This window comes from Nematolebias whitei, chromosome 1, assembly GCF_014905685.2.
Source record: "Nematolebias whitei isolate Nwh7 chromosome 1, NemWhi1, whole genome shotgun sequence".
NCBI classification, from domain to species: domain Eukaryota; kingdom Metazoa; phylum Chordata; class Actinopteri; order Cyprinodontiformes; family Rivulidae; genus Nematolebias; species Nematolebias whitei.
Genome location: NC_056498.1, coordinates 83,450,556 through 83,468,391, shown reverse-complemented (window position 1 = coordinate 83,468,391; position 17,836 = coordinate 83,450,556). Strand labels below are relative to the sequence as shown.

At 46.8% G+C, this 17,836-nt stretch overlaps 1 protein-coding gene across 1 annotated transcript in view; it reads right to left on the bottom strand.

Moving 5' to 3' along the window:
- The window catches only part of LOC119413748, an 880,117-nt gene that overhangs the window by 624,918 nt on the left and 237,363 nt on the right, over nucleotides 1–17,836 (bottom strand). The window lies entirely within an intron of this gene.

Genomic DNA, 17,836 nt, shown 5'->3' with positions numbered 1-17,836 from the left:
TAATAAGGGTGATGATAATAAAATTGATGAACAAAATAAACTGGTATTAATGTATTCATTTCCACAATTCCTCCCTTTTGTTCCCATAGGAAAACAATAACACAAATATGTACAGATAGAGATATAGACACTGATTTACAGAACCTTCAAGGCACATGTGTCATACAGAGTATGGTTTAACATATGGCTATCATAAACATCAGTTAGACATTTGCTAAGGCTGTTTTTGTATGGGACAGACCCCTGTAAAAGAGAGCAAGCAAAAAGAAAAAGAAATCATAAAAATAAAATGACAAAATTGTGAAAAGCAAAAACATAATAAAACAAAATATTTACATAATGGTTGTCTTCTTGTTGGTCAGAACAAAAACAGTATAGTGGGTGGGTCACACTCATTGGAGTCAGGATTGACATTGTTATGTAACAGGGCGTAGGTTTCTGCCAGGCGTTCAGGAGTGAGGGCAGTTGAGACAATGAGCGGATACAAGGTATACAACAGCAACCACAAGTTATTAGAATGGCTAAACAAATTCCTATGGAGATAATAAGGGACATGATTATGCCCTTCCACTGGCCAAACATTTTGTTGAACCAATCAGAAATTGGATTGTTAATCCCAGTGGCATCATGCATGTCTTGAGATAAGTCCTTCTTCGATAGTATTGTTTGTAGGTACCACAATCAATTACATCACATAGGTCGAACTGAAATGAGGTGGTGGTGTTTATTTCAGTCAATTTTGACACCTACTTTCCAATCTTTACATGTTAGTTTTTGTATTTCTCTTTTCTTATCAGGGGTTTTCACACATGGTCCTTCACCTGGAAATAAACAAAAGTGATCACACAAGAAAACGATCCCACATGTGAGAACAGTTACCCCACCCAGTGCTAGGGTGGTTTTCCATGGATGTTGCAGTAGGCCCATTTTTGGTCTACCTGGGGCGAGAGCCTGTAAAAAAGTCTGATGAGGGGTGGAGAGTTCTTTATGGGGGCAGTTGGTGGGGTGTAATGGACCAGGAGGGGGAAAGGTGTTTTGTTGTCTTGGGGGAGAAGGCCGTCTGGTGTTCTCTTGGGGGGTGGAGAGCGTTCGACGGGGGCAGTTGGGGTTGCAGAGGGGGCAGAGGGGTTACTTCAGAGAGTCTTACGGGGGCGGTGGCTGTTAATGGGCTGTGATGAGAGGGGGTTATTGGGGAATCACAGGAATCGCCAGGGGAGGGGTGTTGGTCTGGAACGCTGCCTCACTTAGACCTGGACTCTAGTGAGTGAGCTGAGAATAGTAGGCAACTTAGGTAAACCTAAGATGCTTGTTGGGGATTTGGCTCTCCCAGTCCTCCCTCTGATGGTGGTGTGGGCCCTCGGAACAGCTTGCAGTGGGATGCGTGGATCCAGGTAGCTCGCTCAGCCACCTTGACAGCTGTGTGGGTTGTTAACAGCACCTGGAATGGTCCTGTCCACCTGGGGGAGTTCTACCTTTTCCTTCTGAAAAATTTAATCATAACAAAATCTCCTGGGGTTATAGCATGCAATTGTTCTTGTGCTGGGCCTGGGAGCCCTCCTTGGACCTGGGACCTAAGGGTCCTTAAATGATTTGTTAGTTCAATGCAATAGGTTAGCATGTTATGGTCACAGTGTTTTAGGTTATTAGTTGGGTTAGTTGTGGGTCCCACTCCCAGGTTGGGTGGAGTTGCAAACAAGATTTCAAAAGGGCTAAGGTTATGTTTAGCCCTTCTGCGCATGTGCATGTACATCAGTGCGATGGGTAAGCATGCAACCCAGTTGAGTTTTGTCTCGTCACAGATTTTTGTCAGTTTGTTTTTTAATGTCCCATTTTCTCTTTCCACTATGCCTCCAATCTGTAGATGGTATGCACAGTGTTTGGTTAGGTCAAAATTCAATGTGGTTGATACTTCTTCAATAATCTGATTTGCAAAATGTGGTCCATTATCACTGGAGATTCGCTGTGGAATGCCCCATCTGGAGACCACCTCCTGTAAGAGAATTTTTGCCACTGTATTGGCTGTGGCATTTTTGGTGGGGAACACTTCAACCCATTTGGAGAACATGTCCACTATTACTAGACAGTATTTTTTGTTTTGAACTGGTGTTAGTTCAATAAAATCAATCATCAGATGTTGAAATGGTGCTGTCACAGTTCTATGTGCACCTGGTACTGATGTTTTTGTTATTTTTGAGACATTGTGAGTCGCACACACAAGGCAGGAGTCACAGTGGGAAGCAGCTGTTTTTGAAAAATTTACAGTAAACCAATCACCATTAATTTGTCTTAACATTCCTCCCTTTGACACATGATCTACAGCATGTGTCAAAGTTGCAAAAGAGGGGAAAAAATGTTTTGGTAAACATGGGTTACCATTAGGACCAGTCCAGATATTGTTTGAAAAACACAGCAGTGTTTTTTTCCATTCAGCCTTTTCACTGGCTGTTGCAAATCTCTGCATGTCCGTGACAGAGAAAGATGGAGAGGAGGTCTGAGTCAGAATGGGAACAGATTGTGAGTGAGCACAGGCAGCTAATTTAGCAACTTCATCAGCCAGTGCATTTCCTCTAGACACAAAGTCTGTGTTAGATGTGTGGGCTGCACATTTAATGACTGCCACTTTCAATGGTAGAGTAATAGAGGAGAGGAGGTCAGCTACAAGCTTGTGGTTCAATATAGGTTGTCCATCGGAGCGTAGGAACCGTCTGTGTTTCTACAATGCTCCAAAGTCATGGACAACGCCAAATGCATACCTGCTGTCAGTGTAAATATTTACAGTTTTTCCTTCAGACAAAACACAAGCTCTTGTCAGGGCAATAAGTTCACAGGCCTGAGCTGAGCATGGTGGGAGTGAGTTGGCTTCAACAGTGTATGTTAAAGTAACAATGGCGTAGCCACTTCAGATTTGACCTGTTACAGGATCAAGTGAGGCAGAGCTGTCAACAACCAGGTCCCAGTCTGGACTGTCCAGAGGGTGTTGTAGGTCAGGTCGAGGTGTACAGACTATTTATAGCTCAGCCAAACAGTCATGTGGGAGGCCTTCTTCTGATGTTGGCAGGAGAGTTGCTGGGTTTAAAATATTGCAACGTTGGATTGTTATGTTGGGCATGTCAAGGAGGGTAGTGTGATACCTCAGCCATCTGGCTGTGGATAGATGTGGTTTCCTGTTCATTTAAAATTTATGTGACAGAGTGGGGAACGAGGAGGGTCAAATCAGAATAACCCACAATGTCTCTACTAGCTAAAACCGCTTTGTCGACAGCTGCAACAGCGTGCAAACAGAGAGGCAGTCCTGCAGCGACAGAGTCAAGTTTAGCTGAAAAATAGGCGACCGGCTTCAATCTGTCACCATTTTTTTGGAGCAACACGGATGTCATACAGCCACCTCGCTCATCCATGGCCTGTATAAAAGGTCTCGTGAGATCTGGAATACCAAGAGTGGGGGCTTGTTGCAGTTGGATTTTAAGCGCTTCAAAGGCCTGCAACACCTCAGGGGACCAAGTTAATTTGGAGCTCATTTGTAGGCCTTTTTCATGACAGATGACATGTAGAGGAGTCTCCATTTCAGCATAGTTAGGTATAAAATGCCTACAATAACCACACAATCCTAAAAAGGACATTAATTGCTTCTTTGTCTCGGGAAGAGGCAGAGTCACTATTGCTTTAACGCGACTGTCTGCAATTTCCCTACCTGCTGCTGAGATTCGATGGCCCAGAAATGTCACAGTGGTTTGCACAGACTGCAGTTTAGATAGAGAGGCTTTGTGGCCCTGGTCTGCTAAATATTGAAGCAGACGGACAGTATTTTCTCTGCATGAATGTTCTGAGGGTGTAGCCAAAAAAAGGTCACCAACATATTGCAACAATACACAATCAGAAGGAAGTGAGAAACCTGCTAAACTGTCATTCAGTGCTTGATGGAAAATAGTGGGTGACTCACAGTAACCTTGACACAGGCGGGTGAAAGTGTAAGACTTTCCTTGAAATTGAAAAGCAAACCAAAATTGGCTGTCTAGATGTACGGGCACGCTAAAGAAGGTGTTGGCCAGGTCAATGACAGAAAAATGGGTGGAGCCAGATGGGATTTGTGAAAAAATAACATAAGGATTTGGAACAATGGGAGCACGTGCTTGAACCACAGAGTTCACAGCCCTAAGGTCCTGAACAAAACGCCATTCATCAGGGGGCTGAGGTCTGATCTTTTTCACTGGAAAAATAGGAGTCCTGACAGGGGAGGATGGACAGAGAACAATTACTCCGGCTTTAAGCAAAGAGTGAAAAACTGGAGTAATGCCTCTTTCTGCATCAGGTTTGAGGGGGTACTGAGGGATTTTGGGTCGATATGAGGATTTAGGTGTAATTTGAATGGGTTCTGTTGGATTTAATGTTTTATCTTTTATTATTTCTGAAATTTCATGTTATATCATGTGGGTGTGTGTCGTTTTTCTTTAGAGTTTCCTCACAATCATTTAAATGTTAATCAATTAATTTGCATGAGTATCCACTTTATATATAATCTCACCCTAGTTAGGGTCAATCTTATAGATTTACAATCTTAGAAATTTACATTTTGATATATTTACAAGCGAATCACAACGGGGCCATTACAGGTAAGATACTGTTTACTTACAGCAGGACGGTTGCTGTACTGAGGGGCAGCCCCACTCACTGAGTAACCCACACACACATACACGGACTGATTAACATAAAATAAGCTAGAACACATTTCTTTAATTTAGACTTAATATAGTTTGACTAAATAAAATCCCTCAGGTTCTCTCTTAATGATAATTAGCATTTAATCATTTAACCATTGTTTGATGATGGGTCAGTTTAGATGAGAGAATACAGGTTTAATCTTCACAGTAGAGTGGGGTGACTTCAACTGAACTAAAACACAAGTATAAGTCAGAGGGATCAATTAAGAACACATAGACATGCGTTAGTTAATAATTAATAGTTATTAATTATTCCTAGAAAGAAACTTGACTTTAGAACAGAATCATTTGGTATCACTAAGGTATTATCAAGTTAACTGAAACAGAGCTAAAACAAGAACCAATTTCAGTGGGCCATAAACTTATCTGTGGAATTTAGAGACTAACGTCCTTCAGGGGGCGGGGTAGACCAGTAACCATGGCAACCTTTTCGGTTAAACCAATCAGAGGCAGAGTCTGCTCAAAACTGTGATAAAAATCCAGGGACAGACTGCAGAAATTAGCATTTGCTGGGGACTCATCTGATCAGGTCGGTGTTTGGTAAATGCTCCTGTATGCATACATGTAATTTGATTTTATGAACTCTGAATACTTGTAATTTGTTGTCCAATAAATCTTTTGAACTAAGGTGGCTGTATCAGCTGTTTTGAATACCATTAGTGGCTCTCAGCCACGACAGATGGTGACCCCGAACGTGCAGCTGGCGGACAGAACAAATTGGATCGAGTTGGTGTGATACATCCACAAAGAGAACTTTGGGCCCACCATTTAACAGGTAAGCGGATGTTTACCTAAGTAAAATTTCTGCCATTCGGCCATAAATCAAATTATACAAATTATATGTTCATTTGTGGGTGTTCATACCATCTCCTGAATGAGATGGTTGGTAAGCTAATTTAAAGTGATTAGTAGAACTTCTGACGTACAGATTACTTGTATTCAGACTTGGGGGGGTGCAAGACGCGTGCGTGCTTGCCCGCGTGCGTGTAAGTGTGTGTGTGTCCTGTGCACGGCTTTGTTTAGATAGAACACGATTTAGAATCGTGGCGGAGGAAGACCGTGGAGTCTGGCGTTAAAAAATATATAGAATAAACGTTCACTTTGTTTTCAGCATGGTTGGCCGCTAAAGGGTTCACCTGACGAGGTGAGCTTAATGAGTCGGGGACTCGGGGGCTGTGGGGTGCTTCTTCCCACCGCGGGTGTTGACTGTCCGCCAAATTAAGAGCAATTGTTAATTTAGTCGAAGTGAACGTTACAGTCTGGGACTTAGTACCAAATTTCCGGCGGTCTGGGACCGCTTTAGGGTCAGGATATCGTACTGTGCCGTGCTGTGACTGTGAGTCTGTGTGTATGTGAGTCTCGTGTGTGAGGGTGGGGGGCCTGAGGCTGTGTGTGTGTGGCTGACAGAAAAGATTTCTTATCTCTCCCTGTTGTACTGGTGTGGGGGAAGGTGCAGCCTTTTCTTTTGGTTTGCTCTGTCCTTCTAGGTGAAAGTGCGTGCGCTGTTCTCTGTGAGTGTCAGGTGACTCGGACTGACTGGAGCATCCATATCCTGACCAAAAGGGGGCGCTGTTGTATAAGGCAAGGACAAGTCTGGACTCTGGGTTTTTTCCATACAACAGACTTGTGTATTGTTTTATCACAACGGGGCTGGCTGTGCATGTGAATGAAAAAGATTTGAATGCCTGAGTGTGTGAACGTTGTCATCAGGTGTGGAACTCATAAATGTGATACGATCTAAACGAGATGGAACAATTTTGAATATGAAATAAGTATAAAAGTCCAGCAGACCAATAGCTAAAACAAGCAGAAATAGTCTTAAAGTACCAAAAGTAAGTGGGTAGAGCTTGGGTTTCCTGAATTAGGCTGTAAAAGTTGGATTAATTTAAAAATAAAAGTGGAATTAGCTGATATTGGCATGAAACAGCTAAATGGTATCTGGAATGTAAGCAGGAATATCTGAATCTTCCATATATTAGCTGAAAGTGTAAGGATGGTACTTTTCTGTGGCCCGGTTTGTGTCTGTTTCCCTCGTGCTTCCTCATTAGTTTCCATTGTTGCCACCTGTGTCTCGTCCCAGCTGTTTGTTATCATGTCTCGTCTTCTCCCTGTATTTAAGCCGTCCTATTCTGTCTTGTTCTTCGTCGGGTCGTCTTCGTTGGGTACTCTTCCTTGGGTCTCCTGAGTCTTTCCATGAGTCTTCCTGGTCCCTCGAGTTCCCCGTGTCTCTCGTGTCTCCTGAGTTCCCCGTGCCTCCTTCCTAGTTCATGTAAGTTTTGCTGCCCCGTCAGCTTGTTTATTTTGTACTTTTCGTTTATCATTAAAAGCCTATTTTTGTATATCTGCCGAGTTGAGTCCCTGTTCTGCACTCTGAGTTCGCTCCTGACACAAATCCTAACAGTACGACCCGACCAGAACAGAACCCAGCGGGCAGGGTTCTCACTCGGCAACACTCACCTTTTTTCTTTTTTCCCTCCTCGTGCCGTGATGGACGAGCTCCTATCCGTCTCTGTCCTTCCACCGTCCCACCGCCGCCGCAGTGGCAGAAGACGGTTCCGGAGGCAGTCTGCGGCGACCGGCCCGGTCTCGTCGGCCGAGCAGAACTTCAGAGCTGGTTCCGGTGTTTTCGTGGGAGCGGGGTCCGCCGCCTCACCTCCCAGGTTTCCGGTGGGGGCGAGATCCAGCGTCCCGCGGGAGCTCCGGTCCACTCCTGTTCGGTTCGGTGAGTCCGGTCCGGTTGATGTTACAGGGGCGGGTTCCGTCGCCTCACCTTCCAGGTTCCTGGTGGGGGCGGAATCCGGCCTCTCACCGCCACTCCGCACCGCGGCTGTTCGACCCAGCCTGGCCGTACCTCCGGAGAGTACTCATTGTGACTCCGTGGGGGCGTGTCCCGCCGCCTCACCTTCCAGGTTTCCGGTGGGGGCGGCACCCGTCACCACACCCACTCATACAGACATTCCTTTTTTCATTCATTTTCCCCTGAAGAGATTTTTCATGTAAATCAGACCATTCTTGAACTATTTAATTCAGCTAAGAGAAACCCGTCCTCTTTTGATTTCATTTTGTCCCAGATGGAGGATTTTTTACTTTCTATCCCTGGTCTCCTGCTTCAGCCTCCAAGGTTCCCTCGTCTCCTGCTGCAGCCTTCAAGGTTCCCTCGTCTCCTGCTGCAGCTTCCAAGGTTCCCTCGTCTCCTGCTGCATCCTCCAAGGTTCCCTCGTCTCCTGCTGCATCCTCCAAGGTTCCCTTGTCTCCTGCTGCATCCTCCAAGGTTCCCTCGTCTCCTGCCGCATCTTCCAAGGTTCCCTCGTCTCCTGCTGCAGCCCTCCAGGCTCCCACGCCGCCTGCTGCAGCCCTCCAGGCTCCCACGCTGCCTGCTGCAGCCCTCCAGGCTCCCACGCCGTCTACTGCAGCCCTCCAGGCTCCCACGCCGTCTGCTGCAGCCCTCCAGGCTCCCACGCCGCCCGCTGCAGCTCTCCAGGCTTCCACGCCACCCGCTGCAGCTCCCCAGGCTTCCTCGTCGCATGCTGCAGCTCCCCAGGTCTCCTTATCGCAAGCCGTGTTCCCTTTGGCTCTGTGTTTTGGACGGCCTCCCGGCCGTCCCCCTGACCTGGCCCGGTTTGATGGACAGCCTCCCGGCCGCCCGCCGGAACAATGACTCTTTGGGACGATCCCTTGACCGTCCAAGTCCCTTGTGATCCCTCGTGTTCTCTGGTTCCTCGTGTCCCTTCTCTGGCTCCTCGTGTCCTCTTTCTCTGGCTCCTCGTGTCCTCTTTCTCTGGCTCCTCGTGTCCCTCCTCTGTGGTCCCTCGTGTCCCTTTTCCCTGGTTCCTCGTGTCCCTTCTCTGTGGTCCCTCGTGTCCCTTCTCTGTGGTTCCTCGTGTCCCTTTTTCCCTGGTTCCTCGTGTCCCTTTTCTGTGGTCCCTCGTGTCCCTTCTCTGTGGTCCCTCGTGTCCCTTCTCTGTGGTCCCTCATGTCGCTTCTCTGTGGTTCCTCGTGTCCCTTTTTCCCTGGTTCCTCGTGTCCCTTTTCTGTGGTCCCTCGTGTCCTTTCTCTGTGGTCCCTCGTGTCCTTTCTCTGTGGTCCCTTGTGTCTTTTCTCTGGTCCTCGTGTTTTCCTCGGGCCCTCCACCCTTGCAGTGCCACCCTCCACCCACCTTAGTCCTTCGGGAGGGTTTTTTTTGGGGGGGACGCCTGGAGGCGTCCTTGGGGGGGGGGGGGGGCTACTGTAAGGATGGTACTTTTCTGTGGCCCGGTTTGTGTCTGTTTCCCTCGTGCTTCCTCATTAGTTTCCATTGTTGCTACCTGTGTCTCGTCCCAGCTGTTTGTTATCATGTCTCGTCTTCTCCCTGTATTTAAGCCGTCCTATTCTGTCTTGTTCTTCGTCGGGTCGTCTTCGTTGGGTACTCTTCCTTGGGTCTCCTGAGTCTTTCCCTGAGTCTTCCTGGTCCCTCGAGTTCCCCGTGTCTCTCGTGTCTCCTGAGTTCCCCGTGCCTCCTTCCTAGTTCATGTAAGTTTTGCTGCCCCGTCAGCTTGTTTATTTTGAACTTTTCGTTTATCATTAAAATCCTATTTTTGTATATCTGCCGAGTTGAGTCCCTGTTCTGCACTCTGGGTTCGCTCCTGACACAAATCCTAACAGAAAGGAGCTCAATGTTCAGAAATTAACAGAAATACGTCAGTAGCAGTAAAAAAACGTTGAAGTAAGCTGAATACAGCTTGAAAGAGGGAGGAGGTGCTTGGAGGTGGTACATCAACAGGGGGATCGTGGCAGGAGGAGATCTGAATGCCATTTTCAGTCACTGAACGTAGGGAGAGAAACGTAATACATCGTTTAAAACAGGAAGACTAATCAGCAGCTGATTAGATCACAGCTGTCGGAGGCCAGACATAAACGGGGATAAGAGAGCGAGGTCGAAAAACATTTGTGTGTTCAATCAGTGTCAGAGGTAAAGGAGGAGGCAGTGGCCTCTGGAACAGTTGATCTGCAGCAATGGTTTGAAACTCAAGGCCAGAGGGGGACATCCCGTGTAGGAGCGGTAATTAACTGAGAGATGGAGTCAGAGGGAGTCAGCTGGAGGTATTGTTGGAACAGCTAGCTGTGTGGGAGGAGGAAGATGGCAGACAGTCACTCACTAAGCAGGCGAGGGACAGAGGTAAATTGATAACAAACGTACTGAACAGACAGGCAAAGGTGGAGAGCTGCTGACAGAGAGCTGCTGACATGATGCAGAGAAGGAAGGTGAATGGTTGAGGTGTCAAAGAGACCAAGTAGAAGAGCAGCATGGATCACAGCATTGGTGCTGGGTTCAAACTGTTTTATCAGGGTGTGGATAGAAAGAGAAATGGAGTAGGGGTGGTCTTGGAGGAAGTAAGGCGTAGGTCTGACGAAGGCCTAAGAGGAAATAAGGAGGATGATTCGTTGTGGTGACTTCTGAAAAGGGAAAAGCCGAAGGAGGCAGGACAAATAAACATCATAAACAGGTCAAATTAAGTTTAAACATTTCTGGATGACACATTGTAAACAAATTAGCCAAAATTACTTCTTGGGATTGACAATAAAATCAGTTAATAAATTCAACTATATAACGACAGAATGTAAAATAAGTAATAAACAAAATCCTTGACACTTGTAAAATGAAAAATTTGTAATTTGTTGTCCAATAAATCTTTTGAACTAAGGTGGCCATATCAGCTGTTTTGAACACCATTAGTGGCTCTCAGCCACGACAGTTCCTGGCCTTTTATGAGTCCTACATCATATTTAGTCTGTGCCCATAGATGTGTTGGGACTGCTGACAATTCTGGGTCGTCCTGAGACAAGGTGGACATTGTTAGTCATTTGTTATTGTCAATCACTTCTTTTGTGGGGCGTACAGTCAGCAGATGACAAAAATCTTGTCTGTACATGTTGAGAGAGGGTGAATAGAAAAAGCTGTCATGGGGTTCCCAGTCTGAAGCCTGGTGGGCTTTTAGTGCTAGGGAACCCAAAGAACGCCACTGCTGATCAGGTGGTTTGGCCAGAGAAATGTGAGGGAAAGAGTCTGCTGTAGTAAAATACAACGTCTGGGGAGTCATGTTGTCTTTGAGTGTAATTAAGACAAAACAAGAGTCTGAGGTCCAACAGAGGGACGAAGTGGTCAGTTGTGTCTCAGGGGTCATCAAAAATGAGTCTCCTAGCTTGTCAGCTGGATCTGAAGTCACATGAGCAGTGCAGTGTAAACGTTGTTCAGACATGAAACAAGTTATGGGTGGGAGTCTGTCTCTGGCCATTTGGATGAGAGACTGCTGTTGGTGAGGGTCTAGCAGGAGCCACTCAAATACATACAGTAAATCTGGTGTGAGGGGAACAAGGGTGTCTGGATCGTCTGTTTGTTTTGAGACAAGCAGGCCCTCAGTACCACAACTGAGCATCAGTCTAAATTTTTGTATCAAGTCCCTGGCCAGCAAGTTTACTGGACAGGAGGCTGACAACAAAAACTGATGTTCATGTGTAATCTGGTCAAAAGGATCTACAATTTTGAGGGGAGCTGTGACTGCTTCAGGAATGGCCTGACCGGACGCTCCTGTTGAATGTACTATTTTACCTGAGAGTGGAGCGTTAGGAAAACATTTTTTCATGATCAGAAATTGTGTTGCTCCTGAATCCACAAGAAATTTAATTGGGTTGTTCTGAACAAACACTGTCAACATAGGTAACTTCAGATAAGCTGACTGAGTGTATTTGTAATATGTTGGAATAACCTCGCCTGTGTCTGATGGAAAAACAGGTGTGTGTGTGTGCTGATACTTGCAGTTCGGAGTCCTGGTCTTCCGGCACTAGTCAGATGGAGTAACCTCCTCTCCGGCCTCTGCCCTCTGGGTGCCCAAAGCCACGTCCACCATGTCGGTGTGGGCCCGGGCAAAAGTCTGTTCGTTTTGTGGGTGTGTTTGGTTTGGCCCGAACTGTTCGTCCTCTTCCACTTCACTGATTTCTTTTGTGGGGGCAGTTTCGGACCCAATGGTCGAGACTTCCACACAGGAAACAAGGACGAGGTCCAGCTGGGTCAGTCTGCTGTTGATAAGGTTGAACAGGCTGTGGCTGGGGTCTTGGTGGTTGAGGTAGTTGGGCAGCAGCTGTACTTAACGTCATCGGTGTGGCTGCTTGTAGCAGTGTCAGCTGGGCCTCTTCAGTTTGTCTTTGCTTTTTCCTTTGGGTGGAGGTCTGCTCTGCTGTGTGTTGATTCCAGGCGTGTCTGGCGTGTCTGAGGAGCTCATTCAGCCGGACATAAGTTTTCCAACCAATGTAGGTGGATTGAACAGCTTTGCGGATTGGTGGGAGAAGTCCAGTCATTAGAGATTGGCAGAAAATAATCTCAAAAGACGTTGCTTGAGGGGCTTCTCGCCAGTCATCATCAGCAATGGGAATACCAGAGTGGGTTCTGAAGATGGGCAGCAGTCTGTTAGCATAGTCTTGTGGGGCTTCATCTGGTTTCTGAACAGTGTCTGTGATGGTGGTGAAGCTTGGGGTCTGAGGATATGCTGCAGTGATGCGTTCTGTGATCCTTTCCACTTGTTTGAAATAACTTTGGTTGTCATCATGGTTAGCGTGGACATGGAGGATACGTTGTCCGTCGTTCACATCGAATAGTTGAACCCCGATGGTGCTGATGAACCCAATCACGTACACAAAAGCCAGTATCATTTTGAGCTCAGCCAGTGTGGGTCGGACCACTTCTATCATGTTTATCATGGCAACAGCTACAGCAGCTCCTCCTTGTGCCAGGTCAGGCAAGTGCTGGCTCGCCATCTCAATCAGGGCCGCCTTGGGCCAGGCTCGGTACACCAGTTGAGGGTCGTCTGGTCCCCCAACCTCCAGCATTTGGTTGGTGTGTAGATTTTTGGGGTCGTCTCTTTCCTCCTTTGAGCTGGAGGGCACATTATCAGAGTCATTTTCTTTGCTTTCCACAGGTTGAAATGCAGCTGCTGATTTTTTGCATCTGCTCTCCTTGCCTTCTTGTATCAGTGCTGTAATTTGTTCTTGAAGTTGATTAGCTGTGGCCATGAGCTCTTTTTTCCTTGCTGCTAATCTTGTAGTGACTCCTGAGGGCTTAGGTTTTGCCTTGTTGGTGGGAGGTTCAGTTACGATCGGGTCTGCCAACAGGTTCGAGGGTCCCTCATCTGTTTCGGACTCTGGTCCGTGTCCCTGATAGTCATCATCTGAGTCGAGGGCCCAAGTGGGTTTTGGTGGTGCGAGCAGCTGAGCTTGACCGTTGGTGGGTAATTTTTGTGATTTTTCCATCTTCCTTTTCGCTGATGCAGGTAGGGCGTAAGTTGGTGGGTCGACGAGACCAGCCAGAGAGGGGTACAGAGGTGCAGCGGGAGACAGAGGTCCACAGGACTCCAGTGTATGTGGAAGAGAAGACGAGAAAGACACATTTAATTTGTCCTTAAGCGATTCTTTTTTCTTTTCTGCCTGAGTTTCTAATATTTTTTGTGAATTTGTCATTGTCTCGTTTTCTTTAGTGCCAATTTGGTTGCCTTTTCAACTTTTTGAGTCATCTCGTACATTTTAGACGCTGTTTTTTGTGTTAGGGATTTGGACTGGTTTTTCCATAATTTAAATGCTTGCTCATGGTTGTACATGGCTACAAACATGTCCTGTGGTATTTTCTTCATATTACACATTTTTTGTTTTTGTTTTAACAATTGTTCTTCCAATTTTTGAATTTCTTCGGGGTCGAAGGAACCATTTTTTGGAAAATTAAATTTAGAATGCCACTGTGAAATAAAACTGAGACACAAATCTCCATGTAATCTACACATTTGGTCCGCCTCTAGACCACAAGGAATATAATCCTCTTTTTTGCTTTTCCCTGCATCCATTTTTGTTTAATTTTCCTGGTGCTTCCTTGTTTAATTATCCACTATTTATTTCTCAGTCCCTTATTGGGACCTACCTCGATTTGTTTATACAAATCTACCTCGGTTTTATTTTTAAAACCTACTGTTGTTCTATTTATTTCTCAGTCCCTTATCGGGACCTACCTCGATTTGTTTGTACAAATCTACCTCCGTTTTATTTTCTAAAACCTACTTCGTCCTATTATCAAAAAGTTTTTCAGTTTACCTTAAGTAGTTGTTTTTGTTGTCTCAGTCTGGTTCGGATTCTGTCGCGGTCGATTCCTCTCGATGGAAAACCAAAACGTCCCCTCGCTCTCAAAGACTAGCAGAGGTTTAGAGGAAGAATCCAGCAATTCCTGGTGATCAGCCCCGTCCTGGGTCCACCGAGTGGACGGACCAGCGAAGAATCCTGTTCGTGATGCCAAATTGTGGAGTTTATTAAACCTATTGTTTAATAAATTTTAGACTGAGAACTTCAACAAAAATAAAAAGCAAAGTTTTATTGGTTTCTTCTGCAGATGTTATGATTCGGACAACCCAGTAGGAACGAGAACCAGAACGACACAAGTCTCAAATAAGCAAAACAGTGTTTATTATTTACAGTGAATGAGTTGACAGGTATATACAAAATGGTGGCCTGGGACTCCTGAAAAAGGGAGAGACAAGGTCAGGTCTAGGAGGCAAGAGGAGGCAGCTCAAACGGTGGAATAAATAGTTTTGTCTCTCCTTACAGGTATTTCCTTGTGGGTGAGGCTGTGGGGGAAAATCCCAAGGCAGGCAAATGGTTGGAGGGCAAAGGCAACAAGGATGAGACTCCGGCACAGGAAGAACCAAGGGCAGGATCCGAGATGACCAGAAAATGTTGGTTACGTACTGTAACCCCAGATTCTATGAGTATAGGCGTAGCCCTTTAAGGCTGTCGCTGACGGGTTTATCCCGTTATGCGCAGCATAAGCACTGAAAAAATTTAGTCCACGCCCACCTGCTGTGTGGGCCCCACCCGGTCCGTATAAATTACGTTAAGAGCGGGAAATCGGCTCCCAAAATAGTTTTTTCTTCAGCCATTTAGGAACCAGTGAGGCCCGACGCTTAAAGGGCTACGCCTATACTCATAGAATCTGGGGTTACAGTACGTAACCAACGTTCTATGTCGTATAGGCTTCGCCCTTTAAGGCTGTCGCTGATGGGTTAAGGGCGAAGCGGATGTGGTCCTTGCCTCACTGTGTCCATTCGAACACAGTATGAAGCGGAAGCTTGCCCAAAAAACGTCTTGTCACTCAGCTCCCCATGTGCATAACTACGCGTTGCGTAATTATGTGCCATGCACAGACGCATGTTGTGTAACTATGCGTTCTGACAAAAACATGAACGCCCCGGAAATTTTCAACGGGAAGAGGATGTTGAAAAGAAGAGGGGTGGGGGGCATGAACCAACTGGTTCATGGCTGAACAGTATAAACAGATCAATAACAATGAACTGATTATTGATCAAATGAACTGATTGGTAACAATAGTCATGAACTGATTAATGACAATAGAACCAAAATCACAGACACAACTTGTGACTGATAACAACATCTCACACTGTAAAGCATGCAGACAGATGTGAGCTTAAACAGAGTTCCATGAAAAACAACAATATTCATTCTGTTAGAGCACTAAGGACAGAATGTGTCATGGAACGAGCCGTCACATCACGTAAATAAAGCGAATGAATGAGCAGGGTGTTGACCACGCAGCCGCAGTGCAAATGTCCTGCATTGACATACCATTATGCAGAGCAGTCGAAGATGCGATACCCCTGGTCGAGTGTGCTTTGAGGTTGACAGGAGGCTCTAAAACTGATGCTCTGTAGGCTTCAGAAATGGCCTCACACAGCCAGTGTGACAAGTGCTGGGTGGATAACGGGTGACCTGCAAATGCATCTCTATAATGCACAAACAGGTGTTGAGTTTGACGCATTACAGCTGTGCGCGCTATGTAACACGTCAACGCCCGCATCGGACAGAGAAGATGAAAAGATGCTTCTTCTTCTGATCTGTGGGGGGGAGGGAAAAATCCCTCCAACGATATCACTCTTGATTTAAAAGAGCTTGTGATGTTTTAGGCATAAAAACTGGGTTTGGTCTTAAATCAGCTGAACTACCATCAGCCTGAATTCTGAGACATGACGGAGCGACAGAGAGGGCAGATAAATCACTCACCCTCTTAGCGGATGTTAAAGCCAGAAGCAGGGCTGTTTTAGGAGACAAGAATTTAAGTGAAGACTGATCCAGAGGCTCAAATGGAGCTTTGATCAGGGCTCGCAGGACCAGCGTTAAATCCCACTGTGGAGCAAGTGGGCGTGAAGCAGGCTGCGTCTCTGTACACCTTTTAAAAACCGCTCCATCAGCGGGTGATTAAAAGCTGTTCTGTCTCCGAACCCTTCGTGGCAGGAAGAGATGGCTGCAGCGTACGTTTTAATCGTGCTGAATGCCAACTTCCTATCCTTCAGCTGTTGTAGAAAAAAACAACACGCCGCCTAATGGGCATGAGGTGGCCTCTACACCTTTCTCTGTACACCAGCGCTGAAAAGCCGTCCACTTTGATGTGTACAGAGCTGTGGTAGATGCAGTACGTGAATCCTGGATTGTGCGCACTACCTCCTGTGGGAGCCCCATCCTCTCTAAGCGGGACCGCTCAGCGGCCAGACCCACAGGTGCTGGCCTATTTCTGGGTGACTCCTGATCGCTCCTCCTGCTTGAAGGAGAGCGTCCTCCCTCCACGGCAGTTTCCACGGGCGACCCGACAACAGACGTTGCAGGACTGGGAACCATGGTGCGTTCACGCGCGCAGGAGCCACCAGAAGAGCTGTCAATCCCTCCTCCTGAACTCGGTTCAGGAACCGTAAAATCAGAGGAGGTGGGGGAAATGCGTACAGAAGCGTTTTGGACCATGGGCTGTGAACAATGCATCCACCCCCAGCGGTGGATCGTCTCGCGGGCTCAGGAAAAACCATAGTTGACACTGAGCGTTCTCTCGTGTCGCAACAGGTCCACAGCTGCTTGCCAAACTTCTGCCACGTCTGAACCATCAGGTCTGGATGGAGGGTCCAGTCCGCGTGACGTGGACCGCCCCTGGACATCACATCTGCCCCTCTGTTCAGAACACCGGGTATGTAAACTGCTCTGATGGAGAGCAGGTTTTGGTGAGCCCAACACAGTAGCTTTCACACAATGTGTAACATCTGGGCTGAACGCACACCCCCCTGACGGTTTATGTACGCAGCAGTCACCATGATGTCTGTGTGAATCAACACATGTTGATTCTGTAGCACGGGAGCAAAGTGTTGAATCACATTCAGTACTGTGCAACACTCCAAAACATTGATGTGGGCTGATGTGTGGTGGGGCCACAGCGCCCCTACTGCTTGAGATAGGCATGTCCCCCCCCCAGCCTGACAGCGACGCGTCCGTTAAGACTGACACTTGTGACGTGGGTCTGCTGTGGAACTCCCTCTGACAGAACCAGGGTGTTTCCCCAGTGTCGGAGGTCTGCTCTCATGGAGGGAGGGGCAGTGATCATCCGTCTCTTTTGTTTTACTGGATCCACACGCAGACGCGCAAACCACCTGTGGAGGCGTCTCATGTGTAACAAACCCAGCGGAACCACTGTGTGAGCTGATGACATCATTCCCAACAGCTTCATGACGGAGACAACTGTTACCACTCTGCCAGGTCTTACATGGCGAAGCCCAGATTTAACAGGTGTGATGTCAGCACCTGAGCCTGCATCACTGCTACCTGTCTGGAATGTTACAGGAACAGCAGATCATCCAGGTAAAACAAAACTCTCATTCCTGCTCTGTGTAACAGATGCAGGGCTGTCTCCACACACTGAGAACGTACAATGACAGGCAGCCCGTTGTACTGATGCTTCATCCCCTGAAAGGAGAAAAAAAAACCCGCAGGAATTTTCTGTGTTTTGGGATGACCGGTATGCGTTTCTCTGGATGTTGTACAACAGCTGTCTGGTTGTCAACATGTGAAAAACGGTCTGTCCATGATCACCTTGTTGAAAAAACTGACAGATCCAAGATCGGTCTCATCCCTCCGGTCCGTTGGGAACCAGGAAGTAACGTGAGTAAAACCCTGTGTTTTCTCTCTGTTGGGGAACTCTGGAGATTACTTTTATCAGAACACTTGGACTTCTGCATTTAGGGATGAAATTTGGTCTGATGATGACAGGACCGTTTCTA